Here is an 8,835-nt window from a genome sequence, read left to right on the forward strand (position 1 = left end):
ACATATTTGTTTTGCATGCATGGTTGTTTTTTTTGTATGATTGTGGATTGTATGTTTGTATGCTACAAGTTAATTACACAAGTTAACAACAAACAAAATGACAATTTAATTGGTTAAATTTGACATTAACAAATGACATGCAAAACGTCAATTTAAATGGTTAAATTAAAAATGGCTAAAAGGACATTAATAAACGGTTATTAAGAACATGATAAGGATCATATATATAAAATGGTTTATATCAAGTAATTGGCTAAATTACAAGACTTGAAAATGGATTTCAAATAAACCATACACTAAATGCATGTTGGTGTATGGCATAAAAGTTTTCTTAAACTAGAATTAATGGAAACTTAAAATCCCTTTAATTAACAAGGTAAACAAGTTAAACGCCATCCTTTTATGTGACACTTAAAAATATTAGGGAACTCATAATGGGATAAAGGTCACCTAACCGTTATGAGCAAACTAATATGATTAAGGTAAATTTCGCACACTTGTGGGATAAAGGTCACCTAACCACTTGTATGTTAAGTTTACACGTTTACACAAGTAGGACGACTTGATTTAGAAATCATGAACTTAGGGTCACCGAAGCATGAGAAACAAATAGGCGTTGATGGGATAAATATGGCATGCAAAAGGATTGCATGATCCCATAACTTAGAAGTTGCAAAAGGATTGCAATTGTCATACAATGACTACCTAGCTAAATCAAATGACTGGATAAAGGTCACCTAACCGAAATTTGGTTTACCGTTAGATTCTAAAATTTAATAAATATCAATTAGATTTAAAGGGTATTGATTGTTAAATTGAAAATTAATACTTAATCGACTTTGTTATATTTTGTAGATGGCCACCAATAACAACAACAACATTCCAAACGCACCAATAAACTTTAACAACCTATCGTTGAGGTCAATCCTCGAAAAGGAAAAACTCAACCATACGAACTTCATGGATTGGTTCCGCAATCTAAGAATTGTCCTCAAACTAGAGGACATGGCGTATGTATTGGAAGACCCCATTCCCGATCAACCGGACGAGGATGATACGGAAGGCATGGCTTATTGGGAGAAATATTGCACCGATTCGGTGCAAGTTTCTTGCCTCATGCTTGGGACTATGATACCGGAACTCCAAAAGGATTTTGAGCATCATAGTGCATATGACATGATCACACAGTTAAAGGAGATGTTCCTTCAATAAGCTCGTGTCGAGCGCTTCAAAACGGTTCGAGCGCTTCATGCATGTCGGATGGATGACTCCCAATCCGTTTCATCTTATGTCATTAAGATGAAAAGCCTAATTGATCGAGAAAACCGTCTAAATTGCAACGTGTCTAATGAATTAGCCACGGACCTTACTCTCAACTCATTGTCAAAAAGGTTTGACACATTTGTAATGAATTACAACATGAATGGTTGGGATAAAAGCATTGGCTAATTACATGCCATGCTTAAGACGGCAGAAGCAAGCATGGGTAAAAGGGCTTCACCCGTGTTTATGATCAATGAAGGCGGGTCCAAAAACAATAACAGTTCTAACCCGAAGGCGGCTAAGAGGAAAGGACCCGCCTACCAAGGCAAGGGCAAGGGAAAGGGGAAGATGGTTACCCCAACCTATAACAACAAGAAGCAAAAGGTTGCCGGAAAGGCTAACCCCAAGGAAGATCCGTGCTTTGGTTGCGGTGAAATGGGTAACAGGAAACGCAATTGCCCGGTCTACCTAAAAGAGTTGAAAAAAAGAGGGATGCAGGGCAAACCTCAGGTAATGTATATATGGTATACATTGAGCTTAGTATTACTTCTTCTAATACATGGGTATTAGACACAGGATGTGGAACTCATATTTCCAATTCTTTGCAGGGGTTCAAAAGAAGTGATCAAGAAGCGGGAACAACAAGTCTCTTCATGGGAAATGGAGCGAGGGTGCAAGTGAAAGCTCAAGGAGACTTTGTTTTGAAGCTACCAAGTGTTTTGGAGCTTATTTTGAAAAATGTTTTGTATGCACCCGATTTATCTCGAAACATTATTTATGTATCCCGTTTGAAACAATATGGTTTTAATCTTAATTTCATTAATGATGATATCCATGTTTCTTTAGATAATGTGTTCTATTTTAAGGCTTCACCTTCAAATGGTATTTATGAATTGGTTCATGATGACACATCATACAATAGCTCAATGTTCCATGCAAACACCAAGAAACTCAAAAGGGATTTGAGTGATTCCTACTTATGGCATTGTCGCCTTGGTCACATAAACAAGAATCGAATGCATACACTTCAAAAGAATGGCCTTTTGAAATCAAATGAACTAGACTCATTTGATGTATGTGAATCTTGTTTACAAGGCAAAATGACTAAAGCACCTTTCAAAGGGACCTATGAAAGGGCCAAGGACTTATTGGGATTAATACATTCGGATGTATGTGGACCCTTTAAGCCCATAACTAGGAACGGTGAAAGATAATTCGTTACTTTCATTGATGACTTCAATCGTTTCGGATATGTCTACTTGTTAAGACATAAGGACGAAACTTTTGAAGCATTCAAAGAGTATCAAAACGAAGTACAAAATTAACTCAATAAGACAATCAAGGTACTTGATACCGATAGAGGAGGTGAATACCTAAGCGATGCTTTCCAAGATCATCTTAAAGGTTGTGGGATTATCTCACAACTTACTCCTCCTGGAACACCCCAACTTAATGGAGTTTCCGAAAGGAGGAACCGAACCCTAATGGATATGGTTCGATCTATGATGGCTAGAAGCACGTTACCTCTATCATTTTGGGGTTATTGTCTATGCTCCGCGGATCGTATTTTAAATATGACCCCAACCAAGAAAGTGGAACGAACTCCTCATGAGATGTGGTTTGGAAAACCTCCATCTCTATCATACTTAAAAGTATGGGGATGTGAAGCTTATCCTAAGCGTTACATCCCTAATAAGTTGAATGCTCGATCCACGAAGTGTATCTTCATAGGATATCCCAAGGATAATATGGGATGTTATTTCTATGATCCTTCTGAGCAGAATGTATTTGTTGCTCGGAAGGCTGAATTCCTTGAAACTAAATTCCTACTGGAAGGAAATAGTGAAAGGAAGATAGATCTTGAAGAGGTTCAAGATCAAGTAGATGATACACAATTGGTTGACACTAGACGTTCGCAGATCTGGTAGAATTAGTAATCCTCCTGAGAGATATGGGTTTCTCATGGATGGTTGCTATGTGGTTGATTTGGATGAACCAACAAACTACCAAGATGCTTTATCAAGGATTGATAAAGATAAATGGCAGGAAGCCATGAACGCCGAGATGCAATCCATGTATGACAACCAAGTTTGGGAACTTGTAGAACAACCTACTGGCTCAAGGCTAGTTGATTGTAAATGGCTTTTCAAAATGAAAACCGACATACATGGAAACTTGGATACATATAAAGCTAGACTTGTAGCAAAAGGTTTCACTCAAACTCAAGGGGTTGACTATGAGGAAACTTTTTCGCCTGTGGCAATGCTAAAGTCTATTAGGATATTACTCGCCATTGCTACTCATTATGATTATGAAATATGGCAAATGGATGTCAAGACCGCTTTCCTAAATGGACATCTTGAGGAAGATGTCTATATGGTTCAGCATAAAGGTTTTGTTGATCCAAAATATCCTAAAAAGGTATGCAAGTTAAAGAAATCAATCTACGGATTGAAACAAGCATCTAGAATGTGGAATCATCATTTTAATGAGGAGGCCAAGAAATTTGGCTTCATTAAAAATGGTGATGAAGCTTGTGTATACAAGAAAGCTAGTGGGAGCACAATTATGTTCCTTGTACTATATGTGGATGATATATTGTTATTTGGAAATGATATTCCGGCAATGGAAGGTGTTAAAACTTGACTAAGTAAATGCTTCTCCATTAAGGATCTTGGAGAAGCACAATACATTTTGGGGATGGGGATCTACAGGGATAGATCCAAGAAACTAATAGGTTTGAATCAAAGTGCATACATTAAAAAGATCTTGAAAAGGTTCAAGATGGAGAACTCCAAGAAAGGTTTGGTACCTATTCAAAAGGGAACACTTCTTTGTTCATCTCAGTGCCCCACCACAAAAGATGAACAGGAGAAAATGAAGAAAGTCCCATATGCATCTGTCATTGGGTCAATCATGTATGCAATGATATGCACTAGACCGGATGTGTCATGCGCTCTTAGCCTGACAAGTAGATACCAGAATAACCCAGGAAACAGTCATTGGATTGCTATTAAGAGTATATTGAAATACCTTAGGAGGACTAAGGATATGTTTCTAATATATAGGTCTGGTGAGGAGGAACTCGCTGTAAAAGGTTACGTGGACGCGAGTTTCCAAACTAATCGAGATGATTCTCGATCATAGTCCGGTTATGTCTTCACGTTAAATGGAGGTTCGGTCTCTTGGAAGAGTTCAAAACAGGATGTTGTTGCATTATCCACTACAGAGTCAGAGTACATTGCCGCCTCATTGGCAGCTCAGGAAGCTGCATGGATGAAGAAATTCATCGACGACTTAGGAGTAGTCCCTTCCATTCAGGACCCTCTTGAGATCTTTTGTGACAACGAGGGTGCGATTGCTCAAATCAAGGAACCTCGTGCTCACCAAAAGACACATCACATTGAGCGGAGATTCAACTACATAAGGGATGAAGTTGAAAAGGGAAAGATATGTATTCGCAAAGTTCACACAGATCTTAATATAGCAGATCCTCTCACGAAGCTCTTACATGGATCAAAACATGCAGGACATGTTTGTGCATTAAGGCTTCGATATTCTAGTGATTGGTCATGATCTGTTTAAGTATTGTAACGGAACGAAATTGTTCAAACTCATTAATATAATTATGGTATTAATTTATTTTGAGTTATGTTCCTATTTTGCATATTTTATCCATGAATAAGTTATTATTCTAAATTCCGTAGTCGATTACATTTGTGGGAACAAGTGTGAGGTTTAGACTAATATGAACTTGGATTGGTATACATTCAGGTTGAATGTGGGGCAAGGTTGCGACCAAGGTTTATAGATATTTGTGGGATACAAATATTGGAAGACCTGCTCTCAAGATTTACTTAATGGAGCCTTTGTGGTTGATCACATGTAATCTTGAGTAAAGGCGAATATCATTGTATCCTCTGGCATGAGATACATATTGGGTTCGGATATCTACCAAATATTGAGCCTTGATTCTTTCCTTCGCTATTCTGAAATATGGTAGCTCATAAGGAAGAGCTCAGGTGTAATACAAAGTATATATCTGGGATGTATGTAGTCAATATGGAATTTGTCCCTCTTATTCGTTGAGAGTCAGATGTTTAAGGCCTGATAAAGTTAAATCTATAAGAGAGTGATCACTCTGTATCTCTTGGATTTAACATGACATCTAGGATGAAAGGATATAATAAAAGATTCACCTAATCATATTCGAGATGGGAACTCGAAATGGATGATGTTATTGAATCGCACAAAGTCATAACATGTTGGGGGTGATGGACGGTTGTTAGGTGGTATCCATCACTTGCATTAATTTCTTATGTTTCTCGTGTAAGTGGGAGATTGAAGGTATTTCGTATGCCCGAGAGACATATTAAATTAATGTGGCTAATATGTTTTGATCCAAGTCGGGTCATACCCAATAACAAACTTACCGACACCTTATTCGTATTTGATTTTAGCGGTTGGATCGTTGATTAAACACGCGACACTTGAACTTTAAGAAAAATGGTTTCTTAAATAACACTTGATATGTATATATATAAATCATGGAATGATTTATATAATAAGGATTTAATTATTTATAGGTTAAATAATTAATTAAGTTATGTTGCATTTTATAAAATTGGTTTTATAAAATAAAGTATACATAACAAATGGTATGGAATTTTATATAATTAGTTTTATAAATATTGTAAACATAATTTATAAAATGCAAGTTTATAAAATTTGTTTTATAAAATCTAATTTTACAAAACAAGTTTATAAAAGATGCAAGCTTATAAAGATGTCAAGTATTATTTTATAAAAGTATGGGAGTGGCCTTGGAATTGTATGTAAGCATGCAAGAGATTCCATCTTGGTCAAATAAAATTCCCATTCCATATACATGCAAGTCTTTCTTTGGAACATACACTTGCATTCAAACATATCAAGTAAGCAAAAAAAATTCTGCACTCCCTCTCCTATAGCTGCTGGCCGTGGCCTTTCTTGGTCATAAGAGAGTCCATTTTATTTTTTTTGCAAGCTATATTCAAGTGTTATCAAATCCTAACCAAAGTACAAGGTGTTGGTGCAAAGTTTGGGGTATAACAACTTGAGGTTTCATACTTTTGGAGCTCCATTCATCATCATCATCTTCATCACTTATCAACAAGCTTGGAGTATGTATAAACTCTTTTCTTGCTTGTAGTTTGTAAGTATGTTACACAACTTGATCCTAATTGGGATTTAACTTTAATTGGTTAAAGTATAACAAGTTCTAAATGGTTATTTACATGCTTCCGCTTTGAATGATTCTTAAAAGGTTTTAAGTATTATGAAACTTGTTAAATCCCAACAGTAAAAACTATATGATGACATATATATGATTATATATATAGTTAACATGATATTATGATAAGTAAGTATCTCATTAGGTATTTTAACAATGAGTTATATACATAAAATTGAGTTTATTGAATTAAGAAACTCGAAACGATATATATAAAGATTATCGTTATAACAACGTCTTACTAAATACATATGAATCATATTAAGATATTGATACACTATGTTTAATCATGATAAATGATAAGTAAACATGTCATTAAGTGTATTAACAATGAACTACATATGTAAAAACAAGACTACTAACTTAATGATTTCGAAACGAGACATATATGTAACGATTATCGTTGTAACAACATTTAACTGTATATATATCATACTAAGATATATTAATATATCATAATATCATGATAATGTAATAATTTAACATCTCTTTAGATATAATAAACAATGGGTTAACAACATTTAACAAGATCGTTAACCTAAAGGTTTCAAAACAACATTTTCATGTAATGACTAACGATGATTTAACGACTCAGTTAAAATGTATATACATGTAGTGTTTTAATATGTATTCATACACTTTTGAAAGACTTCAAGACACTTATCAAAATACTTCTACTTAACAAAAATGCTTACAATTACATCCTCGTTCAGTTTCATCAACAATTCTACTCGTATGCACCCATATTCGTACTCGTACAATACACATCTTTTAGATGTATGTATTATTGGTATATAAACTTCAATGATCAGCTCTTAGTAGCCCATGTGAGTCACCTAACACATGTGGGAACCATAATTTGGCAACTAATGAAGGTATTTCGTATGCCCGAGAGACATATTAAATTAATGTGGCTAATATGTTACGATCCAAGTCGGGTCATACCCAATAACAAGCTTACCGACACCTTATATGTATTTAATCTTAACGATTGGATTGTTAAATAAATACGCGACACTTAAACTTTGGAAAATCGGTTTTCTAAAATATTATTACTTGAGATAAATTATTTGGATAATTTATATTTAATTATTTATAGGTTTAAATAATTATGTTGTGTTATATTTTATAAAATATTATAAAATACATAACTAACAAAATATATGTATATATATATTTATACATGGGTTTATAAATATTGTTTTATAAAACAATTTGCATATTATAATGCCCATGATGTGTGCAGAATTTAGGACTCCAAGAGAGAGCTCACATGCTTATTTTACTACTTCCTATATACACAACTTCATAGGTGCATGTCTCACACTTGAACCAAGGCTTGACTCACTTTCTCTCAAGTAATACTAGACTTTTATACTTGTAAAAAACTGCACAGAATTCTGCTCTAAATGAGCTGAAGGCCGTGGCCTATTAGGGACTCAAGGGAGTTCATATTTTGGTTTTTACAAGCTCATATCTAGTGTCAATCAAATCCTAACTAATTACAAAGGTGTTGGTGCAAAGCTTGGGGTATAACTACTTGAGGTTTCATAGTTTTGGAGCTCCATTTATCATCATCTTCATCATCATCTATCAACAAGCTAGGAGAATGTATAAACTCTTTTCTTGCTTGTAGTTTGTAAGTATGTTTCACAACTTGATCCAAATTGGGATTTAACTTTAATTGGTTAAAGATATACATGTTCTTAATTGGTAATTAACATGCTTCCGCTTTCTTATTTCTTAAAATGGTTTAAGTATTATATGAACTTGTTAAATCCCAACAATGGTATCTAGAGCCGAAGTTGTTGAAATATGCTTCGAGATGATTATTAAACTCACTATATATTTTACATTTTATGTACATGCATGATTGTAAAATGCAAAAAATTTATAGTTTTAGGTGGGTTTATTATATGGCCGAATTTATGGAGTCCCAAAAGTGGGTTTGGTTTTCCCATTTGGTTCATACTTGGTTGTATGTTAAAGTTCACAATCTAAGCCTTGACCTTGTTTTTGGTTGCATGCATGGTTGATTTATATTTATTCAATTGGTTTGTAATAATATTTATTCATTTGGCATGTAATAATTCATTTAGTTATGTAATTTATTTTATATTTGGTATGTAAAATAGATTAGGTTGTAATTTCATTTTTTAGACAAAAATGTATTAGGATATATTTTGTAAAATGATGAAGATAATGAAGACTTGAAGAACACATGAAGAAGCATTTGGATGCAAGATTAAGTGGGAGATTTAAAATCTCCTACTTTGTGTAATTACCCCTTACCCGGTGGC

This window comes from Rutidosis leptorrhynchoides, chromosome 9 (genome assembly GCF_046630445.1).
Source record: "Rutidosis leptorrhynchoides isolate AG116_Rl617_1_P2 chromosome 9, CSIRO_AGI_Rlap_v1, whole genome shotgun sequence".
Taxonomy (NCBI): domain Eukaryota; kingdom Viridiplantae; phylum Streptophyta; class Magnoliopsida; order Asterales; family Asteraceae; genus Rutidosis; species Rutidosis leptorrhynchoides.